This window comes from Heteronotia binoei, chromosome 15 (genome assembly GCF_032191835.1).
Source record: "Heteronotia binoei isolate CCM8104 ecotype False Entrance Well chromosome 15, APGP_CSIRO_Hbin_v1, whole genome shotgun sequence".
Taxonomy (NCBI): domain Eukaryota; kingdom Metazoa; phylum Chordata; class Lepidosauria; order Squamata; family Gekkonidae; genus Heteronotia; species Heteronotia binoei.
The window spans coordinates 14,539,510-14,547,041 of NC_083237.1; positions in this window are offsets into that span (position 1 = coordinate 14,539,510).

The following is a 7,532-nucleotide window of genomic DNA, read 5'->3' on the forward strand; positions in this document are numbered from 1 at the left end:
GTCCTATCCCAAAGGGGGTTTGGTGAACGATGCCATTCCCAACTTCCTATGTACAGTTAGGTATACCTCTTTTGACCAGGCGGTCAAAGTGGTACGGACTTGTGGGTTTGGGGCGGAGATGGCAAAATGTGACATTAAGTCTGCATTTCGCCTTCTGCCTGTGCAGCCAGATGACTTTGAACTGTTAGGTTTTATGTTTGACGGTAAATACTATAAGGACAGGGCCTTGCCGATGGCCTGCTCCATCTCCTGTTCAGCTTTTGAACGTTTTAGTACTTTTTGGGAATGGGTCCTGCATGAACGGTCGGGCTCTGCTAATTCAGTTCATTATCTGGATGATTTTTTGTTTGTGGGCCCGTGGGAGTCGGGCCAGTGCGCCCGGCTGCTTCAGTCTTTTTTACGGTTGAGTGAGGAACTTGGGGTCCTGCTGGTGCATGAAAAGACAGAGGGCCCTGTGTTAGTTTTGACTTTTCTGGGTATTGAGTTGGACACTGTGCGGCAGGCTTCACGGCTGCCGGTTGAGAAGATCAGGGGCCTGCGGGTGAAACTGGCATTTCTGAAAGGTAAGCGGAAGATTTCCCTTCTGGAGCTCCAGCAGATTGTGGGCCATCTCAACTTTGCATGCAAAGTGGTGGCTCCAGGGAGGGCATTTTTAAGGCGACTGTGTGACGCCATGGGGGTGTTGTGATTGCCCCATCACCAGATAAGCATCAGCAGTGAAATGCGACAAGATTTTGAGGTATGGGAGCAGGTTTTGTCTTCATATAATGGTATTTCCTTTTGGCGTGAGGATATGAGAACTGAGGCGGAGCTTCAGATTACCTCGGACGCCGCTGGGTCCATTGGTTTTGGGGTATACTTTCAAGGGCATAGGTGTGTGGAAAGTTGGCCCAGGGAGTGGTTGGGCAGTGAACTTTGTCGCAACCTAACTTTTTTTTAGTTTTTTTCCAATAGCTGTAGCTTTTCAGTTGTAGGGTGTCGAGTTGGCCAATCATGTGGTGCATTTTTAGTGAGACAACCTGGCTGTAGTTCATGTTATTAATACTTTGACTTCTAAATCTGCTCCGGTTATGAGTTTGGTGAGGGCATTCACTTTACATTGTTTACGTCTGAATATTTTATTTCTTGCTAAGCATGTGCCAGATGTGTGCAACGGTGTGGCACACGCTCTGTCTCGCTGGCAGATGGAGGAATTTCGACAGCTCGCACCAGAAGCCGACCTCCTGCTGGCCTGGATGCCCCCAGAGATGTGGTGGCTTGGAGAGTTGAGGCTGACCGGGCAATGATGTTAGCTCTGGCACCCAGTACCAGGAAGGCCTATAATTGCTCGGTTAAGCAGTTCCAAGCATTTAGGGAACAGGTACGGCTGGGCAGGCTTTGGCCCATTCCAGCGGTGCACCTTATGCAGTTCTGCGTCCATTTGAAAAGTAAGGGGCTGGTAGTTAAGTCCATAAGGGCTAAGTTGGCAGTATTGGCATTTACAAGTAAAATAAAGGGTTTTGTGGATGCCTCTGGCGATTTTAGGCTTTGTAAAATGTTGGAGGGTTGGGCCTGGGAGCAAGGCCCTCGGCAACCCTTTTCGCCTTCTGTTTTAAGGGGATTGCAGGCTGTGTGGCCTGGAGTTTGTTCCTCAAAGTTCGAGGCGTTATTATTCCATGCTGCAGCTATGACAGCCTTTTTCGGGGTGCTCAGGGTTAGTGAGCTAGTGGTTAGCTTGTGCCATGACTCTTCTGGCCGTTCTCTTCAGTCGAGGGATTTTAAAATTGAGGGTGATGGGTTATGTATTAAGGTGCGATGGTCTAAGACCGATCAGAAGCAGAGGGGTACTGTTATCACCTAGGGTCCGTGTTTAGACCCGGGAATTTGCCCTGTGATCACCCTGAGGAGGTACATTGCAGCAAGGGGTGATGAGGCTGGTCTCTTATTTTGTCATGAAGACCGGTCACCATTGACCAAGTTGCAGTTTTGGACCATCACCAGCAGGGCCTTAGTGAGGCTAGGTCTGGGTGGTGTCAGATTTGGGACTCACTCTTTTCACATTGGTGCGGCATCTACTGCAGCCGCCATGGGGTATCCAGGACCAGCCATACAGCGGGTGAGTCCTCGGCATATAAGGGTTACATTCTCCCTTTGGATACCCAACAGGCTGATGTTTGATATGTTGTTCTTGTGTTTTGTGGTTCACTTTGTTCTTTTCTATTTCTTAGGTGCTGTGGTGCGGTGTGAGAGAAGGAGGATTTTGATCGCTGGCCATAGCATGGTGTTTTGGTGGCCCACCAGGCTTGGCATTCACCAATAGAATCACAATTGGGGCTCAGCGAGTGGACTGCGGTCGAGTGGCAGGGGCGTCGTGGCCTTCGGTGGGCCAGGCTCCTGCCTCTCTTGTTTTGAGGGAGGAATGGTCCTCCACCTCACGTTTTGGTTATCCACTTTGGTGGTAATGATCTTGGCTTGCTGAAGGGGAAGGCCCTTTCACTGCAGGCGATTGAAGACCTCAGGATGATACAGAGCAGGTGGCCTGAGGTGCTGATTTTGTGGTCCGCCATCCTTCCTTGCAGGTTGTGGAGAGCGGCCTGGGACCCTGCTGGGATGGAAAGGGCTAGGCGCAAGGTTAATAAGGCGATTAAGAAGGCGCTGTGTGATAGCCTGGGTATTTATCTGCCTCACCTTGCTATTAGGTCAGAGTTGGCGGACCTATATCAGCAGGACTGTGTCCGCCTGTCCGTGAAAGGTAACAGGGCATTTTTGTTTGAATTATGGCTGGGGCTGTGGTTGACATTGGGCCAACCAGTGGGCCCAAGTGCCTAAGCGGAGGCTTGGCATTTTGGTGGCAGGAGTTTGATTTGGGCTATGTAGGTAACCGGTGAGCACCCTCGGTTTTCCCTGTTTCAGGGGAAGTAGCGGGATTGGATGTCAGCTGGGCTGTATTGCTCTCTGTGGTGGTGCCCGATATAGGGTTCCCTCCTCTGGCAAGCCGCTCCTGGGTGGGCGGCAGTGCCACTTGGGGGTATTCCTGGCCTTGGAGTAGCCAGTATAAACTGGCTACTGCTGGGGGCTGGGTGGCTCGCCCATCCAGACAGGGAAGGGTCAGGGGTTTCCCTTGGCCTGTCCGGTAGTTTTAGATTGCCCCATGCCATGTTTGTTCAATAAAGTTGCCCTGTTTCTTTACGCAATATACTGTGTTTGTCTCGTTCTTCCAACTGGGGGGGGCAATCCGGCCCTTTCCTGCCCGCACCGCTGCTTGGCGGCATAGGGCGAGGGCTGTGTTTGCCACCTCGGATGGAGTCGAGGCAAATGGACCTCAGCCCATCCGGGGATGTTCGGGGGGGCATGGAGTGGGGCTTTATTAGCCCAGCCATGCCTCCCGGGGCACAGATCATGGGCGCTTTCAGCCCACCCTCCCACCCTTCAGTAGTACAGGCTTCTCCGATCGCCATGTTTTGGAGCCAGGTAGGAATTTTTTCATCTCAACTGATTGGCCATGGTTTGGATGTGTTTTGTTGCCATGGTTTGGATGTGTTTTGTTGCTACCTTGTATTGCTGCTTTGAGGCTGGGATTTTGGTAACTTTAGTGGCAGGAGTTTGATTTGGACTATGTAGGTAACCGGTGAGCACTCTCGGTTTGCCCTGTTTCAGGGGAAGTAGTGGGATTGGATGGCAGCTGGGCTGTACAGCTCTCTGCAATGGTGCCCGCTATAGGGTTCCCTCCTCTGGAAGGCCACTCCTGGGTGGGCGGCAGTGTCACTTGGGGGTATTCCCGGCCTTCGCTTGTCTGGCAGTAGCCAGTATAAACTGGCTACTGCGGGGGGCTGGGGGGCTCGCCCATCCGGACAGGGAAGGGTCAGGGGTTTCCCTTGGCCTGTATGGTAGGTTGCTAGGTGAGCAAATGGAGGACTGGTATTCCTGGCTCTCTACAGCCAGTGACGACATCACTCCCTGGTACCCTGTTTGCTGCCAAGCCAAAGCAGCTCCATAGTATACCCTGGAGCTGAAGAGGATAAAGTGGCAACTTAGATGGCTAGAGCAAGTGTGGCGGCATTCTTATGATGAGGAGCCAAGAACAAGGTCTATGAGAAAGCAGTGAAGTCTGTTAAGAGGGAATTCTATGTGGTCTCCATTGCATCTGCAAAATCGCACCCAGCCCAATTATTTAGGACAATTCAATCATTAACTATTCAATTTAACAATTCAATCATTAACTTTTGTGCCAAAAACAAAAGATTGGGGAACTGGACATTGGCTGCCAAGCTTTTGCAACTTATTTTGCAGATAGAATCCTGACTCTCCTCCAGGATCTCCCAGCCACAATTGATATAGGATGAGAACTAGAAGCCCATTGTCCATTTTCTGAACCTTTTTTGGACCACTTCAGTGGACTTTCTATGGAAGATGTTGACAGGATCTTGGATGCAGTGAAGCCTACCACCTGTCCTTTGGACCCCTGCTTATCTTGGCTTGTTAAAGCAGGTGATGCTGATGTCTGGATGCCTCTGGTTGTCATTATAAATCTGTCCCTGTCATCAGGGATGTTCCCAGCTAGGTTCAAAGAGGCAGTGGTGTGTCAGCTTTTAAAAAAGCCATCTTTGGACACTATGGTCCTGGCCAATTACTGTCCAGTCTTGAATCTTCCATTTCTGGACAAGGTGGCAGAGCAGATTCAAACATTCCTGAAGGATACTTCTATCCTTGACCCTTTCCAGTCTGGCTTTCACCCTGGTCATGGGAAGGAAACTCTTTTGGGTTGCCCTCACAGATGACCTCAGAAGGCATCTGGATCAAGGTGGGACAGAGCTTCTGTTACTGTTAGAACTTTCAGCAGCATTTGACACTGTTGATTAAGATCTAATGACATTGGAGTTAAGGGGTTGCCTCACAGAGGTTTTCCTCCTTTCTCCATGGTCGAGGACAAAGGGTGGCTCTTGGCGAGCAGAACTCCAAGCTTAAATGTGGTGTACTGCAGGGAGTTATTCTTTCACCAAAGATGTTTAACATCTATATGCACCCCCTTGCTCAGATTGCTTGAGGTTGGGATGGGTTGTCACCAATATGCAGATGACACCCAGCTCTATCTGCTGATGGATGGCCAATCAGATTCCACCCCAGATCATCTGACTAGGGTTCTAAAAGCTGTGACTGGATGGTTGCAATAAAACCGGCTGAAGCTCAATCAAGCTAAAATGGAGGCCCTGTACCTGAACCGAGGGAGATTGGAGTTGGGCCCCTGCCTCCCAACCTTGGACAGTGCATCTCTTGTGCCAGCTCTGAAGGTAAAGAGTCTGGGAGTGATACTGGATGCCTCACTTACCATGGAAGCCCAGGTCACAGCAGTTGCACGATGTGCCTTCTATAATCTGTCCTCCAGGATTTAGCTGCAGTGATCCATGCAACGGTCACTTCCAGACTCGGGGGTAAAACTGCTGTATCCTGTGAAATGTGCCCTTCCCGCCTAATGATGCACTTTATTTGTTTTATTATTCTATTGTTTTGATTTACTAATTTTATTGTATTGTTTTTAAATTTAAATGAGAGGGTTTTTAAATTTTTTATAATACTTTTTTTGTTGTTGTTCAGTTCATGTTGTTATCCACCCTGAGCCCGTTATGGGAAAGGGCAGAACATAAGCCAAATAAATAAATATCCATAAGTAATTTTATCTGTTAATTAATATGTATTTTTATTTTTCCAGTTATAATTATTGTTATCTGTATATGTGCTGATGTAAAAGGGTTTAAATAAGCTAATTTTCTGCTGAACTGAATTGGTATGTTTGCAGTTAAATTCATATATTTTAATTTTTTATACATGATGATAGTTTTTTCTTCTGTTGAAACTATGAAGAGCTACAGAACCCAGAGGTGAGGAAAGGAACTTCCAAGCCAGTCTGCAATGGATCTGTTTTGCTCACCCAGACTGAGCCAGCTGTGGTCCCCCATGGCCTTCATCTAGTCTTGGAGCAACTGGCCTCTCATCATTCCTAAACCAGGAAGTCCATCGTTGATTGGAAGGGATCTGGACACAGGACTAAAAAAAACCCTCTTTAACCAATACTTGGAACTAGCATCTGCGGAGTTACATGTGCAATCTGACAAATACCTCCATAGTAAAAATCCTGTTTTCAACATCATCAGTATTTTCTTTCATGGCCAGAGAAAGCAGATAACAATACAAATGTGGAACATGTATTTGAGTAGATTCAGAGCACAAGCATACACCCATGTCTTACCTACATGCTGCACCCCCCCCCAAAAAAAAAATACCCTGCATCTTTAAGTGTACTGTCTAAAAGTCCATCCACTCTTGAAGTCCATTTTTGGGACAAAATATATAATGGTGTACAAACAGGCCTCAGATTCAATGGGAGCTCACAGGAGCACAGCTCCTGAACCTTTCTGAGAATTCCACCTCCTCCTTCTGAGAGTTCCACCTCCTTGTCCATTGAATAGTATGTGCAGCTGCATAACAATCCCTGGATGAGCTCCACCACCTATTTTTCTACAAAATGACCACCATGTAAAAATAATGTGTGCATTATATGGTTCCACCTGGATCTTCCCAGTGAATACACTGGAGGGCTTTTTGCAAAGTAATTTCAGACTTCTCTCAGTTCATTTTCTACTAAAGGGATGGATATACTGATTTACATTGCCCCATAGCTAATCCACAGTTAGGAATCTCATCAAAGTTGATTTACAATGGTCAAGATAGATCCCAGTAGGCAGCTGTGTTGATCTGAAGCAATAGAACAAAGTAGTAGACAATTTCACCTTTAAGACCAACTAACTTTTATTCAGAATGTAAACTTTTGTATGCTCTTAAGAGTATACGAAAGTTTACATTCTGAATAACACTTAGTTGGTCTTAAAAAGTGCACTTGTCTACTGCTTTGTTACAATGGTGAAGTTAGCACACAACCGTTCTTTACTAATGGCTGTCATTGAGGTCCATCTGGTACTAAGTTTTTGTCATGCTGAACTGATGAAAATTCATCTCAATTGAGTAGAAAGTAAATCAGAATGTTAGTTTAAAAGAATGGATAAAATTATTATCTTAAATTAAAAGCCAGAGTTTTGAATGTTTTGTACAGCTACTTGTGGAGTACATTGCAAATTTGGACTGTGCCAAAGTTTGATTTTAGTTTCAAATATTTATACCACTGTTTCTCTTAGTAGAACCAGAAGGAAAGGGAAGCAAATTGCTTTCCATCAGACAGCAATAATTTAGAAACCTTAATGGCCTCCCTGGCTAGACACAAAAACATGGTTAGCTCTGCTGTCCAGCTAGAAGCTCACACCTAGACTTGGGAAACCTTAGAGGCTAGGAAGTGTCTTCCTAGAAATTTCAAGAAAGGCTTCTTTGACACACAAGGGGTGGGACAACAGAAATATTTAAAAACCTACACACAGGTAGAGGAAGCACTTTGGGGGGGGGGGACTGCACCTAGAAAGTCAGACATACCACATTTAAGCTCCAGCAAAAGACTGCAATTGCCATGTAAAGGGGCTGCCTGCTTGAATAAAGATACCACGGCAATG